At 30.6% G+C, this 12,504-nt stretch overlaps 1 long non-coding RNA gene across 2 annotated transcripts; it reads right to left on the bottom strand.

Annotated features, from left to right (window-relative positions):
• Positions 1-279: 279 nt before the first annotated feature.
• Positions 280-2,943, bottom strand: LOC131639349 (uncharacterized). 2 transcript variants are annotated; one of them, XR_009294920.1, is made up of 5 exons: positions 2,368-2,943; positions 1,957-2,097; positions 1,788-1,843; positions 1,082-1,394; positions 280-806 (listed from the first exon to the last, which is right to left on the bottom strand). It is a non-coding gene; the product is annotated as an uncharacterized LOC131639349 (long non-coding RNA). The 2 variants fall into 2 exon arrangements; XR_009294919.1 differs by having other exon boundaries at positions 1,082-1,843.
• Positions 2,944-12,504: the final 9,561 nt, after the last annotated feature.

Below are 12,504 nucleotides of genomic sequence, written 5' to 3'. Positions count from 1 at the left end.
ATTTAATATGACTAAATACAACTTTTTGATGGATTGTAGAAACAGAAAGATTCTTAAATGAAAAGTAGTAGTAGCTACTATACATATTTCTAGAAGTTGAATTCTTTTCATAAAATATAATTTAATGTAATTTGGAAAGTATGAAAAAAAATGTAATCAAAGAAAATGGCAGAAGATGTGTTATTTGTTAGAAATTATAGTCTGGCAGAAGACGTGCTATCAGCTACAAATTACAGAAAATCAGCAAAACAATTTGATATTGATTACTAAATTACCACCTCTAGCTATAACCATGAAATAAATTGCCACAAACATCCACCAATTCCCTAAACACACCGGTAACTTTAGACAGAGCCCCTTCGCCTAAGCAATTGATAGGAAACGCCTCAAGCAATGAACCAATAGACCCCAGAACCAGATCCAACCACAAGCAAATTTAAGATAACAAAAGCATGAATACATTAAAATGCCAATTGAAAACTCCCCCAAACCCCTAACCAACAGTCGAAACTGATTGATAATGTTGACAATAGTCAGACCTCGCAGCTCCTTAAAACTACCATAGCTGAATGTTGTAGGAAGCACAAGCTTACATGACAGATGAAATTTTGAACTCCACGGCTGGATGAGACGAATGAAAGATGACTGCTTCAGGCGCTCTGAAACCGCGTATGCACAAAAATTCTACAGCAGCAGACAACACAAAAACTAACATATGAAAAACCAATGCGACTTGAACCACCAAAGCATGAATGAACTCGATCTCATGAGGATCCTTTTTAGTGTAGCTTGAAGAATTGATCCCGCTGTTGTTGATATGGAATTTGTCAGGAAATACCCAAAAGAATGCAAGCATTTTTTTATCAATAAAATGAATAATGCACATTTAAGCATCAAGAAAATTCAATCAAGAAAAAAAGAAATAAGCCTTGAAATAAGCCATTGAAGTTTTTGATTAAAATGATTTTGTAGCTAACTCAAAAATTTGAAAAACGTAATACATTCCATTAACGTTTTTAATGAAACTAAAAACATAATTAGCCCATTTCAGTTAATATAATAGCATGCAGACATGGCCAACCTTTTACATAAATAGGTTTGTCCTCCATAATTTTATCTTTGGAGGATGAATGAAGATGAATAGTCTCTTTATGAAGCAAACCATTATTTGGTTCCTGAAGCACAAATGGTTCCTGAAGCACACTCATATGCATATTACGACTTCCTTAATTCTAGTAAGGACTACTTCGATGCTTCTTGCCAATTTACTTGCAGATAGATATGTAAATCCTCAGTGTCCCGTCCTTCACATCAACATAGGCCAATTTGTAAGTGTATTTCCATTCCTCTCTCCATCTTTTAACAAAAAATTTCTTCCTTTTCACCTGTTGAGTCTGAGACATATCTTGAACATCAGTAGAAAGTTGAGAAACCACCATCATCAACGGTAAAATAGATGTTAAAATTCATGTTTAGAGGTAAAAGTTCTCAATCCCAGCATCAAATTAGAACCTATTTTATAACAAAAAAAGTTTTCTTTCTGAATAGGTTCTAGTTGATAGAGGGACAGTGAGACTTAACAAACTACTTAAATATTCACGACTACAACTTCACAAAATTTTCTAAAGAATAGTGATCTTTATATGGACCAAAATTTGCCACATAAGTTCATTCCTGGCACAACAGCAGCAGCAAATTTTAATAATTCTAGGATACTTCTAATCATTTAAATCAATAACTAAATAAAAGATCTTCCTTAGAGTAAAACTAACTTGTCATCAGTTAACCTGAGAGTTAAATGATTAAAATTCGTCACTATGGTGAGCTTCGGGTGAGTTCCTCTCTGAGACAAAGGCAATTAAAAAGACAATAAATAACCTAAAAAGATTGTAAATAACACAGAAATGGCATTAACATTATAATAAGAAGCAAGAAAAAAAGAAGAAAAAAAGAGACCTCAATTGCATATCTGCAGGTAATCCAAAAGCATCCCACCCCATTAAATGCAAGACAGTATATCCTTGCATTCGTTTAAACCTAGCTAAAATATCAGTGGCAGTGTATCCAAGCGGATGTCCAACATGTAAACCAGCTCCACTGCAACAACAAAAAAACACAAATCATAATCTAAATTTCATTGTAATTCTCAATATGAATAGAAAAATTGAATAATCGAAGTAACCACAATTCAGAACCTAGGGTAAGGGAACATATCAAGAATTTAATATTTAGGTTTTGACATATCGATATCATCATCGGAGGTTCTGAAAGTGTGGTGTTGCTCCCAAAACCACAACCACTTGGGTTCAATTTCATGGAAAAGATATGTTCTAGGAAGAGAGGTTAAGAAAGAACAACAAATCTAACCCATTTCTACATATCTCAACGAACGACCGGACCGTTCAACATCAACAATGTGAATCATCAGTTCTAAAAAACGCAAGCAACATCATAATCAGTCCTCAAAAATGCAAGCAACGTCATCATCAGTTCCCAAATCGTGAATCATCACTGCCGCCACCGTTAGCGAATCGGAAGGAGAGAAGATGAAGAAGAGGTTGAGATCGCCAGAGAAGATGAAGAGAGTCGCCGCCGCTCTTGAGCTTGAGAGAAGGAGAACGGAAAGGATGAGTCGTTGTGATTTGATCGGAGAAAACGACGGTTTTTATAGCGCCGTCGCAGTTTCTATGGTTAGGGTTTTTGTTGGAGAATGAATTGTGATGCTCCCAATATTTATAGACTATAAAAGTACACTGGAAAGCTTCCCAATTGATGTCAGATGTAGTGAGTCAATTTACCGATGCATTTGAAAACATAAAAAATTTGAAGAATCAAGAATTGGAAAAGAGAAAGCATTGATTTATGGAGGACCCGAGGATGATTGGAAGTGGAAGGGATGGATTCGGTTGTTGATATCTTTAAGAACACAGGTTTTCAAGCGTGCATATTTTCTTTTTGAGGGTGATGATTATTCGCTTCCCCAAGGTGAACCAGCACAACAATATATTCAATTTAAAAGTCCAACAATTAAGAGAAAGTGATTTAATAACAAATATTAATAATTAAAATAATTATTTTAATAAGATTGATATAAATGGAAACCTTTCCTATAATAGAAATAACAAAAATAGAATACTCTCTAAAATGATGACATTTGGCAAACTTGCCAAAGTTCTCATCTTGCTTTTTTATTATGAATGATTTATGAAAAAAATATTAGAGTAATTTACTAAGGTATGAAAACCCTGTAATTTTGGCGCATTTTTACTATTGTGTATGCTTTTTTTATTAAGATTTATTAAACTAAATATTTTAGCATCAAATATTATTTTTAAAAAAATTAATGTGATTTATTTTAGCAAATAAAATTGATGCGGGACTTATGCGGTTGCCAAGACATAGATTTTGGGATATGTGAGTATATGTAGTTTAGCTAAGGAATGTGTAGATTATCACATAAGTTTGTTTAGGAATAAGTAGGTATTCCGAAGTTGAGTTCGATTTGATGGACTATATAGTCAATCCTCTTAAAAACAATTAAGAAAATTAGATAGAAACCACTGATATTAGTATCTCATCTCATATTATTTTTATTCTTTTTATATAAACAGATATTCGAGTTGGAATTATAGTTGAATATTTGATGCAGAAGACTCGTTAGATGATGTTTTTCGTTTATATATGTTTTGTCAGATTGTATTTGTATTATATTTGGAACTCTTGTATTGTCAAATCAAGATTCCAAGTTGAAAATTTTTATTTAGTTTATTTCGAATTTGAATTTCTAATATTCAATACTAAAATTTTAATGTCTCAAGTTATTGTTTTAGATCTATAAATTTGAGATATTATGAAATCATTTTAAATTAACGTGCAATAATATCCAAAAATATGTTTTATAATTTTATTCAAAATTTAAACTTTTAAAAATTTTAACTCATTTATTCAAAAATATTTGTGATAACTTTATAATTAATACATAATAAAAATGATAACCGATATCTTTCCAATAAAAAATAGAAAAAAAAAAGGATATGCACTAACAGTGTAAAATATTTTTACATTGTCAACCAATCACAACCATGTATCTAATTAAAACACAATTTTAATTTAAAAAAACTAATATAACATGTCAAGTGTAAGAATTTTAATTGATTATATGTGTAAAGTTAGTATATAGTGCACACTACCTTTAAACTCTAAAAAATAATATATGACTAGACATGTATCACACAAAAACTTGTGAAAAAATGAAATAGGAGAGAAATGTGTGATACAAAAATTAATTATGTCTCAAAACTTATGAATATGAATAAACATGATTTTTCTATTACTAGGATACTATCACAGATATATTACATTTTTTAGACATATATAACATGTATTTTTTTATATATATTTAATATAATAACTGTTATCTTCCACGTAAAAATATGTGTTATTATAATCACTCAAGTTTTTCAACCAAAAAGTAAAATATAAAAACAGTTAAATTTTTGTGAGGTTTTTTCTCTTTAATATGAATTTTTTTTGTTATAAAATTTTAAACATACTAAAGAAGACTACTCTTATATCAATATATAAATTATTATTTTACTTAAAAAAAACTTTATACTACTTTTCACTAATAAAAAATACTTATACTATTGCAAACAAAAAATTAATTCATACAACAATACATATATAAAGTGACAAACAAAATATATTCACATATAATAAGATATAAAGTGACAAATACTATAATTTTCTAAACCGGAATAAATTTTTATAAAACTTTTTGGATAATACTTTACATTTTTGGAAATTTTTTATTTTAATTTTTTAATCAATAATATAAAATAATCCTTTGATAAAATTGGTTATAAAAATAAAATACTATATAATATTTGAGTAACACACTATTTTTATATAAAATTTATTAATAACAGAAAATTAAAAATCTTATTAATATAGGTAAAATTATTTTATAAGAATAAGTTTGTATTTTTTATAACAGATTCTATATTTTTATTTTCAATCTTAAATTCCCACAAATATTTTCAGAAGACATGAAACATATACTGCCATAGACACACAAATTAAGAATGATTATGTCAGTCAATATAACTTCGGAGTCCTCACTCCTCATTTTTTTTAACTATGGAGTCCTCAGTCGTCATTTTTTTATTTTATGTTGTTTTAATGATAAAATTTTTAAAAATCATTAAATTAGCTTAATCTTAATATGAAGTTTAGAAAAAAATTAGGTTTTTCTAATTTGATAATTAATTATAAAATTTCAACTGATATTTACATTAAATAAATATCTTTACATTAGAATGAAAAAATACTACAATACTAAAAAAATATGTTAAAATAATTATTATATTCTTAACGTCTCAATCTTGTAACTTTAACTTATGACATGATGTTAATAAAATAAATTTTATGAAATTCTAACGAAATAAACTAACCTACACAAAGAAAACTTCCGCCTATATGTGACAACAGAAACTATATGGATGACAGATGTGCTAGAAAGAAGGTTTAGTTTTCATATCCAACTCCATGGCTCTAAACCAACTCATTGAGTCAAATAAAGAGATGGTTGTCAATAGAAAAATAAATAATTAAGTAGATGATACGTTTCAATTTTTGTACACTTTTTCTTCTTTTTTATACCGGTACACTTGTAATTTTACAAAAAAATTAATATAAATAAATATTTTTCTTATCAGTAAAAGTGAAAAATCCTTTATTCCTTATGTGGTGTATGGGTCAATTAAAATGTTATTAGGTTTTGTTCGCAATCTTTTGATAATATTAGTATCATCCACTCAAATGAAAATCAGATTAAAATTGTCATTTTTTTTTTAACTTTAAAACCAAAAAGTGTATTAATATTTTATATGGAAAATTTAATTAATAGAATTTGTTTCAATTTGTTGTTTTGTCTCACATATTTACAAAGAAATTTTCAATAATTAATATTGACTTGTTTAGACCAATTGTCACTGCATTAGAATTAGAAAGAAATGTTATTAATCATAGTTGATAATTTTAGCTAGCAGAAATTAAAAGAAACAGTAATTACCCATAAGATATTTATAAATTATATCATTTGATAGCAATTATTTGTGAAAGAAATTATCTCTTATCCCTCCATTTTTGTTTATAATTAAATTTTAATTTTTTAGATTTATTGAATAATTAATATATCTAATATATAGTCTAAATGCGAGGACGTATCATATGAGAATGACATTTTTATATGAGAATATAAGAATGAATCTAAACCATCAAATTTTAAAATAAATGATTGAGGAGAGAGAAAAAAATATTGACACATAATCTGCACCATTTATTTTAAAATACAATGGTTCAGATTCATTCTCATATTCTTATATAAAAATATTATTCTCAATACATTCTCGTCTAAATACAACATTTATTTAATAAATAAATAAGTTAAAATTTACTTATAAATAAGAATACTGAGAGTATTTAATTAACAAGAAATATGATAGGTGCATTTATTTTTATAGCCAAGCAACATGAATGTTATACCTGACTTCCCACTTTCTCTGGATCGCTCATGGATAGTTTAATTAATTAGAGAGAGTGGCTTTGTGTTCATAAGAAAAGGGAAATTTTTCTCCAGTGTGCTTGTTCTTCTTTTGAGCATGAGATGAAAGAGTGAGAGACACGATGAACAAGAGATGTGAGAAGGGGAGCGAAACATTGAGTTATGTGGTTTCTGAGAAGTGAAACTCTGTTCTTTATGTTTTAAAAATTAGTAAAATAAATTATCCCCTCCGTTTTAAAATAAGTTTCGTTTAAGATTTTTGAATACAGATTAATAAATATAATTATAATGTCATAAAACATAGCATTTTTATTATATTAATCTTATAAATATGTTGGAACTAGTGTATAAAATAATAATTAAGGAGCATAACTGAAAAAATTACAATCATTACTACATTAAAAAATGAGAATAATATTTATTTTAAAATAAATTTTATTTGCTAAAACGATATTTATTTTAAAAGGGGGAAGAATATTATGATTATTAAGTTTGAAAACTAAAAATTTATATGAGAATATGAGAATGAATATGAACCATTAGATTTTAAAATAAATGGTGGAGATTAAGTATACTATTTCAAAATATGAGAATTTGATATTTCTGTCCGTTCTTCCATTTCCACACCTTGAAATTTGCTATTTAAAATAAGCCTTTTACAATGTATTTCAGATACACGTTGATTATGATTTATCCAATTTTGATGTCGACTTTCATGAGGAACCTTCAACAACCCCATGTAAGGTAAGCTTTTAAAATTTGGATTTGTGTCATGCCCTTTATGCTTAACTTATTATGTAGTAGCCATGTCAGTAATTTGAGTTACACTACCTCTTATTCATGATATTTTGATCTATATGTCTATTCATACTGACGGCGAAACATATCTTAGGTTTGTGTATTTGTGTATTGCACCATGGTGTAATATGTGTTAGATTGTAACTAACTAACTTTTTCACCTGTCATTTGTTTCATGCTGGGTAATTGGAATGGCATGGACAATGAAAAAGTCATGGACCACTTATAAAAAGTTTCCAAATAGTGAAAATCAAACTGATTGAAGAAATTGTTTCCCTTTAAATTCAACTCTACAATTCATCTCAACATTTAGTTTGTTTTCAGTGATTGACATCCCTATACAGATTGACTTTTTGGGTCTCGGAATCATAGGCTCTTCAATGGCCCAAAATCTTATCAAAGTTGGGTGCGCATTTTCCATCCTAACCAATTGAATTTCAAGTAAATTAAAATTAATTGTTTTAACTTGGTCATACAAACTTATGTATAAACTTGTCGTATTGTGCTTTCCAACCACACCTTATACTCGAATTCGCACCATATGTTGAAAAAATTGCAAATTACATGACTAAGGGAGAATTTTTTTCTAATTTTGATTTTAGAATTTGGAAAAGGACCAAGAGTAATCAGCTTGGGAGCCAAGTAAGAAGTCACATTTCCATTACTTGCACTTCAAAATAACTACATTTTAAAGAACACATAATATGAACTGAAAATATGCTATAGACTTAAAATTGTTTGTTTGAAAACATGTGCATTTGTTTCTACAGATATAAATCATGTTTAGAAGAAGTAGCCGCATATTGTGACCTCAAATTTGCTATGCTTGCCGATCCTTAAAGCGTCGTCTGTATACTTTTGTTTAGTTTTTAAAACTTATATACATAACTAATCAGAGGAAGTTATATTTGTTCTATTCTAAGTATCAGATCGATGTTGTTTTCAAACCATATGGCATATGCTAGAGTTAGTAAAAGTTTTATTTTGGAGTGGAAGTTATAGTTTTTAGTTGTGTATTATTTTTCTCTTAGATAAAGCATGTCGTTAAAACCGTAAGCAAAAGCTTGAGCTTTTTGACTTCATCTCATTAGACTATTCAGCTCATTTAAACAAACAACAATGTCTCATTTGAATTTATCATTTAATATGTTTTTATGGAGTTTGTTTTTTTTGTGTATTATATGCATTCGATAACCCTGTTATAATTTAAAGAATTGCTATCAGAGGGCTATAGGGATTCAAGATTCTAAAAAACAGGAGTTTTTAGTTATTCGATGTATTTCTTAGAAAGCTATAAAATTTATTTTTAATTGTAGTGGCACATGTAAAAATATACTTAAAGACATTTTTATTTTGTTTTAATTGTTATTCTATTTAATTAGTGGTATATATATAAAGTTTACGGTGCATCAAAAGAAAATTTCATCTAAAAAAATGTATAAAATAATATATAATAATTTATATCAACAAATTTTATTTAATTACGATATGCTTTTTAAAATACATGTAATATCTTAACTATAATTACAAATACCATTAAAGTATAATAAATTATATTAAAAAATTGATTTATATAAAAACTTTTGATTCTTTAAAATAAAATTTTCCATTTTTATAAATAATTTTATTTTCAATATTTTTACTATTAATTTTTTTAAAGAGAAAATATGACAAGCCTATCATTACCAAATCTCCAAAAATATAATATTTATTATTTTGGTAACTTTATTGGTTCAATTTATTTCACATTTATTCTATTTATTAATAGTTGATTAATTACTATTATTATTTCTAATTTTTATAGCATATATTAGTATTTATTTATAATTGATGATTAATGATTACTATTTTTTATTTTAATGATTTTTATGATAGTTTTTTTTTAATAAGCAATTTGAATATAAGATATCGCACTAGGGGTGCAACCCTTACATCAAGAACACACTAATGGACTATTTTACAAAGCGAAGGTGATTTGTACCAATCATAAAAATTAATTCTACTTGGAAGCTCCTTATTACTAATCCATCTCCATGAAAAGTACAAAATGTTTGATATCACCTCGTCGAAGCAAAAGTTGGCGGTATCAAAAATAATTATATTTCTCATCTTCCAAATGCACCAAATTATAGCTATCCATATAGTGTTTAGGATAGCTTTAGCATTGGTATTCTTCACCTTTTCTTGTATTATCCCAAAACTCTTGAAATCCTCATAAGCAATATTAACATCATCTCCCAACCACAAGAATATTCTATCCCACACCTCCTTTGTGACTTGGCAATTGAAAAACAAATGATCCAAAGATTCCGGGTTGCGGTTGCAAAACGGGCAATCTATAGAAGACAACAAAGACACACCTCTATTTACAAGTTGGTCTTTTGTAGGTATTCTATTGATGATAAATCTCCAAGAAAAAATCTTGATCTTTGCCGGAATGTTTATCTTCCAAATGACATCCAACATCTTGATGATGGTAGTTGGCCAAGCTAGTTCCTTTGCATTAGCAACCAAGTGCGACACGTTAGACACCATGAAATCTCCGTTAGAATTTAAACTCCAACGAAAATCATCCTTTCCCGAAAGGTCCGGCACCATCCTTTGAAGAAGCGATCTCAAGTCCCTAAGCTCCTCGTTGATTACCGTGACCAAAGTAGAAGCGTTGGGGTCCGTCGGCACAACCGAATGCAAAACATCCGCATCTAATATGTCTTCCAAGGACCATGTGGTTTCCCCGTTATTGACAATAAAGACATCACTAACCGCACTTAATTTGTTGGTTGTACGCTCGAACAAGTGAGGAAAGACAAAACGAAGCGGTTGATCCTCCACCCAACAACTATACCAAAAAAGAATGTGGTTACCTTTCTTGAAATCACACTTAATCCAATCGGCGAAACCTTCCCCCAAATCGTCCTCTTTGATGTCGTTAAGGACAATGTCTCTCCACCAACGAGAGTCATCCCTATTTAGAAGATCCTTACTAGAAGCCATCACTTTTATTTTTGGATTGTGATATCTCAATAGTAAGAATCTACTCCACATAGCCTTATCTTCCTTTATAATCCTCCACTTCCATTTGAGAAGTAAGGATTTGTTCATTTCTCCCACATCTCTAATGCCTAGCCCTCCTTTCTCTTTTGGTTTGCAAACATTCTCCCATTTAACCCAATGAATGCATCTTGATTTAACATTTCCGCTCCACAAAAAATTACTAAGAAGGCTTCTAATGACTTGAACGACTTTGCTTGGAGCCTTATAGAAGGATAGAGTAAAGATAGGAATAGCATTAAGAACGGATCCGATCAAAGTGGCCCTCCCACCTATGGATATATTTCTTCCCTTCCAATTTGTGAGTCTCGATTTGATGTTGTCGATCACCTCTTGCCACACCTTCTTCTTGCAAGCCCCCTCGCCCACCCAAACACCAAGGAATTTGAACGGAAAGCTACCTTTTTTACAAGCAAGGAAGGTAGTTGCCGATTTAACAAACCAATCTCCAATGTTAACACCATAGAAGTTACTTTTTTGAAAGTTGATCTTCAAACCGGAAACTAATTCAAAGCCTCTAAGTAACACTTTTAAGCTCCAAAGATTGTCGAAAGTGGGTTCTCCTAAAATGATTGTGTCGTCCGCGAATTGGAGAATATCCACATGGTCATTCGCTCCATACTTGAAAGGTTTGAAATCTCCCAACTCCACGGATTTCTTAGATAGTGCGGTTAGACCTTCCATAGCTAGAACAAACAAGAAAGGCGACATGGGATCGCCTTGGCGAAGACCTCTTTGAACCTTGAATTCCCTAGTTGCACTTCCATTCACCAAAACGGACATGTAATTAGTGAATATGCAAGTCTCCATCCATTTCATCCATCTTTTACCAAACCCCATTTTCTCCAAAATCCACCTTAGGTAATTCCAAGAAATAGAGTCATAAGCCTTTTCAAAGTCCACTTTAAGTAATAAACACCCCTTCTTCTTCTTCTTTGCCCAATCAAGAGTCTCATTCACCATTAAGACCCCATCCATCATACTTCTTCCCGGAACGAACGCCGTTTGGTTTTGGGAGACCAACTTGTCCACTACCTTTCTCATCCTTGCCGCTAGAATCTTTGCTAAGATTTTGTAAATACTCCCCACTAGGCAAATGGGGCGGTACTCAAACAAGTTTTGCGGGTTTTTCTTTTTAGGAATGAGAGCAAGAAAGGAGGAAGTAATAGATTTCACAAGGACACCTTTGTGGTAGAAATCTTTACAACACTTCATAACATCTTGTTTAATGGTAGGCCAAAATTTTTTGAAGAACTCCAAAGAGAAACCATCCGGCCCCGGACTCTTGTTGCCATCACACGACCAAAGAGCTTCCTTGACTTCATCTTCTTCAAAAGGCTTCTCCATATCCGAAGCTTCTTCCAACGATAAGAAATGGAAATTGATACCACTTAGCTCCGGCCTTAAGAGACAATCTTCTTTAAAGAACTTGTCGAAGTGCTTGAAAGTGAATTCTTTGATATCTTCTACACCTTCTAATCTACCCTCCTTCGACTCTAAAGAACAAATAGCATTCCTTCTTCTTCTATCCTTTAACGAATTGTGAAAATAACGAGTGTTTTCGTCGCCTTCGGAAAGCCAAAGTTGTCGCGACTTTAGCCTAAGTATGCCTTCTCTCTTGTTAATATTATTCCAAAAAGCCTCCACCACCTTTGTTCTTTCCCTCACCACCTCCTCCGATACGTTACCTGCAAAACGAACAAACGTGTTATCTAAATGATGCAACTCTTTCGCATCTTCATTGATTTTGAGATCAATCCACCCATAAACACTCTTGTTCCACCAAGCCAACCGATTTTTTAGAGTTTTCAATTTTTCAACCAAGCAATAATCTCCTCTTCCTTTTACCAATATTTTCTCCCATTCTTCCTTGACGAAGCTATCAAATTCCACGTGTTTGGTCCACATGTTATTGAACTTAAATGGTTTTGGACCCCAATCCTTTCTATTGTCCTTCAACCAAATTGGAGCATGATCGGACACATCCCTTTCTCCTATGTATTGACCCTCCACCTTCCAATCCTCAACGAAACAATCCGATAAAAGGAATCTATCAATCCTACTCATTGATTTACCGTTGCTATTAATCC

The sequence above is a fragment of the Vicia villosa genome, unplaced genomic scaffold (assembly GCF_029867415.1).
Source record: "Vicia villosa cultivar HV-30 ecotype Madison, WI unplaced genomic scaffold, Vvil1.0 ctg.002598F_1_1, whole genome shotgun sequence".
NCBI classification, from domain to species: Eukaryota; Viridiplantae; Streptophyta; class Magnoliopsida; order Fabales; family Fabaceae; genus Vicia; species Vicia villosa.
Note: the sequence above shows the minus strand (reverse complement) of the source record. Positions and strands in the feature narration are given on the sequence as shown.